The sequence below is a fragment of the Hypanus sabinus genome, chromosome Y (genome assembly GCF_030144855.1).
Source record: "Hypanus sabinus isolate sHypSab1 chromosome Y, sHypSab1.hap1, whole genome shotgun sequence".
NCBI classification, from domain to species: Eukaryota; Metazoa; Chordata; class Chondrichthyes; order Myliobatiformes; family Dasyatidae; genus Hypanus; species Hypanus sabinus.
In genome coordinates this window covers 1210001-1217500 of record NC_082740.1, presented here as the reverse complement: position 1 = coordinate 1217500, position 7500 = coordinate 1210001, and positions in this window count along the sequence as shown.

The window sequence follows — 7500 nt, the reverse complement described above, 5'->3', positions numbered from 1 at the left end:
ACACTGACACTCACACACAGACACACGCACACACACTCACACACACATACTTAAACACACACACAGACACTCACTCACACACACTCACACAGACACACACACAAACACACACACTCACATACACTGAAACACGCACTCACACACACAGACACACTCACACACACACTGACACTCACACACTGACACATGCACACACACTGACACACACACACTCACACACACACTCACACTCACACACACAGACACACACACTCACACACACTCTCACACACACACACTCACACACATGCACACACAGACTCACACGTACACACTCACACACACTCAGACACATTCACACACACTGACACTCACACACAGACACACGCACACACACTCACACACACACACTCACACACACACACACACTCACACACACACAGACACACACACACACACACTCACATACACATACTCAGACAGACACACTGACACACACACGCACACACAGACACACACACAAACACACACACACTCACACACTCACTCTCACACACACAGACACTCACACACACACTCTCACACACACAGACACTCACACACACACACTCACACAGACAGACACACACACTCACACACACACAGACACACTCACACTCACACACACTATATCACACACACAGACACTCACACGCACACACACACACATACACTCACACACACAGACACTCACACACACACTCACACAGACACACACACACAGACACACTCACACACTGACACTCACACACAGACACACGCACACACACTCACACACACACACACTCACACGCACACAAGCAGATACACACACATATACACACACACTCACACACACACTCTCACTCACACACTCACACACACACTCACAGACACACTCGCTCTCACACACACACACACTCACACACACACACGCCCACACACAAACACACACACTCACATAAACACACTCACTCACAAACAGACTCACATACACACACACACACTCATACACACGCGCACAGACACACACAGACACAGACACACACTCACTCAATCACACACACACTCACACACACAGACACTCAGAGGCACACGCACAGACATATACACATGCATGCATACAGACACACACACAGACATACACACACACAGAAACGCACACTCACACAGACACACACACAGACACACACACACACTCACACACTGACACTCACACAGACACACGCACACACACACTCACATACACACACTGACACACACACAGACACACTCACACACTGACACTCACACACAGACACACACACACACACTCACACACACACACACTCACATACACACACTGACACACACACAGACACACTCACACACTGACACTCACACACAGACACACGCACACACACTCACACACACACATACTCACACACACACACACTCACAGACACACTCGCTCTCACACACACACACACTCACACACACACACACCCACACACAAACACACACACTCACATAAACACACTCACTCACAAACAGACTCACACACACACACACACACACACACTCATACACGCGCGCACAGACACACACAGACACAGACACACACTCACTCAATCACACACACACTCACACACACACAGACAGAGTCACACGCACAGACATATACACACACATTCATACAGACACACACACAGACATACACACACACACAGAAACGCACACTCACACAGACACACACACAGACACACTCACACACTCACACACACTGACACTCACACAGACACACGCACACACACACACTCACATACACACACAGACACACACACACTGACACTCACACACAGACACACGCACACACACTCACACACACACACTCACATACACACACTGACACACACACAGACACACTCACACACTGACACTCACGCACAGACACACGCACACACACTCACACACACACACACTCACACACTCACACACACATACTCAGACACACACAGACACTAACACACACACACTCACACACACACACACTCACACACACACACGCCCACACACAAACACACACACTTACATAAACACACTCACACACAGACTCACACACGCGCGCACACACACAGAGACACAGACACGCACTCACTCAATCACACACACACTCACACACAGTCACTCACACACAGACACTCACACGCACGCACACACTCACAAATAATCACACACACTCACACACACACTCACACGCAGACACACACACACGCACAGACACTCACACGCTCACACGCACACACACACATACACACAAGCACACACAGACTCACACGTACACACTCACACAACGCACCCACACTCACACTCACACAAACACACACACTCACATACACACTCTGACACACACACTCACACACACACAGACACTCTCACACACACTGACACTCACACACAGACACATGCACACACACTCACACACACACTCACACACACACTGTCACACACACAGACACTCACACACACTCACACACACACACAGACACTTACAATCACACACACTCACACACACACACTCACACACACACTCTCACACACACACAGACTCACACGTACACACACACACTCACACACACACGTACACACACAGACACACACAGACAGACACACAAACACACACACAGACTCACATACACACACTGACACACACACTCACACACACACAGACACACTCACACAGACACACGCACACACACACACTCACATACACACACTGACACACACACAGACACACTCACACACTGACACTCACACACAGACACACACACACACACTCACACAAACACACTTAAACACACACACACAGACACTCACTCACACACACTCACACAGACACACACACAAACACACACACTCACATACACACTCTGACACATGCACTCACCCACACACAGACACACTCACACACACACTGACACTCACACACTGACACATGCACACACACTCACACACACACACTCATACACACACTCACACTCACACACACAGACACACACACTCACACACACACACACACTCACACACATGCACACACAGACTCACACGTACACACTCACACACACTCAGACACATTCACACACACTGACACTCACACACAGACACACACACTCACACACACACACACACACTCACATACACATACTCAGACAGACACACACTGACACACACACGCACACACACAGACACACACACAAACACACACACACTCACACACTCACTCTCACACACACAGACACACACACACACTCTCACACACACAGACACTCACACACACACACTCACACAGACAGACACACACACTCACACACACACAGACACACTCACACTCACACACACTATCTCACACACACAGACACTCACACGCACACACACACACACATACACTCACACACACACTCACGCACACACCCTCACACACACAGACACTCACACACACTCACACAGACACACACACACGCTCACTCACATGCACACACATACACACACTCACACGCACACACGCAGATACACACACAAATACACACTCTCACACACACACTCTCACTCACACACTCACACACACACTCACAGACACACTCGCTCTCAAAAACACACACTCACACACACACACGCCCACACACAAACACACACACTCACATAAACACACTCACTCACAAACAGACTCACACACACACACACACTCACACACGCGCGCACAGACACACACAGACACAGACACACACTCACTCAATCACACACACACAGACACTCAGAGGCACACGCACAGACATATACACACACATGCATACAGACACACACAGACATACACACACACAGAAACGCACACTCACACAGACACACACACAGACACACACACACACTCACACACACTGACACTCACACAGACACACGCACACACACACACTCACATACACACACTGACACACACACAGACACACTCACACACTGACACTCACACACAGACACATGCACACACACTCACACACACACACTCACACACACACACACACTCACATACACACACTGACACACACACACAGACACACTCACACACTGACACTCACACACAGACACACGCACACACACTCACACACACACTCACACACACACACACTCACAGACACACTCGCTCTCACACACACACACACTCACACACACACACACACCCACACACAAACACACACACTCACATAAACACACTCACTCACAAACAGACTCACACACACACACACACACTCACACACGCGCGCACAGACACACACAGACACAGACACACACTCACTCAATCACACACACACACACACACACAGACACTCAGAGTCACACGCACAGACATATACACACACATGCATACAGACACACACACAGACATACACACACACACACAGAAACGCACACTCACACAGACACACACACAGACACACACACACACTCACACACACTGACACTCACACAGACACACGCACACACACACACTCACATGCACACACTGACACACACACAGACACACTCACACACTGACACTCACACACAGACACACGCACACACACTCACACACACACACTCACATACACACACTGACACACACACAGACACACTCACACACTGACACTCACACACAGACACACGCACACACACTCACACACACACACACTCACACTTAAACACACACACACTGACACTCACTCACACACACTCACACAGACACACACACAAACACACACACTCACATACACACTCTGACACACGCACTCACACACACACACAGACACACTCACACACACACTGACACTCACACACTGACATGCACACACACTCACACACAGACACTCACACACACACTCACACTCACACACACAGACACACACACTCACACACACTCTCACACACACACACTCACTCACATGCACACACAGACTCACACGTACACACTCACACACACACTCAGACACATTCACACACACTGACACTCACACACAGACACACGCACACACACTCACACACACACGCACTCACACACACACAGACACACACACACACTCACATACACATACTCAGACAGACACACACTGACACACACACTGTGCACACGCACAGACACACACAAACACACACACACTCACACACTCACTCTCACACACACAGACACTCACACACACTCACACACACACTCTCACACACACAGACACACACACACACTCACACAGACAGACACACACACTCACACACACACAGGCACACTCACACTCACACACACACAGGCACACTCACACTCACACACACTATCTCACACACACTCACACGCACACGCACACACACATACACTCACACACACACTCACACACACACCCTCACACACAGACACTCACACACACACTCACACAGACACACACACACACGCTCACTCACATGCACACACATACACACACTCACACGCACACACGCAGATACACACACAAATACACACACACACACTCACACACACACTCACTCACACACTCACACACACACTCACAGACACACTCGCTCTCACACACACACACACTCACACACACACACGCCCACACACAAACACACACACTCACATAAACACACTCACTCACAAACAGACTCACACACACACACACACTCACACACGCGCGCACAGACACACACAGACACAGACACACACTCACTCAATCACACACACACTCACACACACACAGACACTCAGAGGCACACGCACAGACATATACACACACATGCATACAGACACACACACAGACATACACACACACACACACAGAAACGCACACTCACACAGCCACACACACAGACACACACACACACTCACACACTCTCACACACACTTACACTGACACACACACTCACACACAGACACACACACACACTCTCATGCACACAGACACTCACACACACACTCTCACACACACATACACACACACGCACACACACATACACAGACACACACAGACACAAACTCACACACACACTCACACACACACTCTCTCACACAGACACTCACACACACTCACACACACAGACACACACACACACTCACACACACAGTCTCACACACACAGACACTCACTCACACACACTCACACACAAACTGACAGGCACACTCTCACTCACACAGACACTCACACACACACTCACAAACACACACTCACACACACAGACACACACACTCACTCACACACACAGACACAGACACACACACACACACATACTCACACACACAGACAGACACACACAGACATACACCCACACTCACACTCAGACACACAGACACACACACACACACATACACACAGACACACACACATAAACACACACGCGCACAAACAGACACACACACACACACTCACACTCACACACACACTCTCTCACACACAGACACACACACACTCACACACACAGATACTCACTCACACACACACACTCACACACACATACATAGACACACACACAGACACACACGCTCACTCACTCACACACTCACACAAACAGACACTCACACATACTCACACACACACAGAGACACACACAGACATACACACACACTCACACTCAGACACACAGACACACACACATATACACACAGACACACACACACAGTCACACTCACACACACATACACAGACACACACACAGACACTCACACACAGACACACACACACAGACACACACACACATACACACAGACACACATACAAACACCCACACACACACACACACTCACACTCACACACTCACTCTCTCACACACAGACACTCACACACACTCACACACACAGACACACACACAGATACTCACTCACACACACACACTCACACACACACTCACACACACATACATGACACACACACAGACACACACACTCACACACACTCACTCACTCACACACTCACACAAACAGACACTCACACCTACTCACGCACACTCAGAGACACACACAGACATACACACACACACTGACACTCAGACACACAAACACACACACACACATATACACACAGACACACACACATACACAGACACACACACACAGTCACACACAGACACACACACACATACACACAGACACACACAGAGACACAGACACACACACACAGACACACACACACAGACACACACACACATACATACAGACACACACACACAGATACACACACAGACAGATACTCACACTCACATAGACACACACACAGACACACACACACACACAGACACTCACACACACACTCACACACACACTCTCACACAGACACTCACACACACTCACACACACCCACACACTGACACACACGCACTCACACACACAGACACACACTCACACACACACTCTCACACACAGAGACAATCACACACACTCACACATACACACACAGAGACACAGACACACACACACTCACAGACACACACACATACATACAGACACACACACACAGATACACA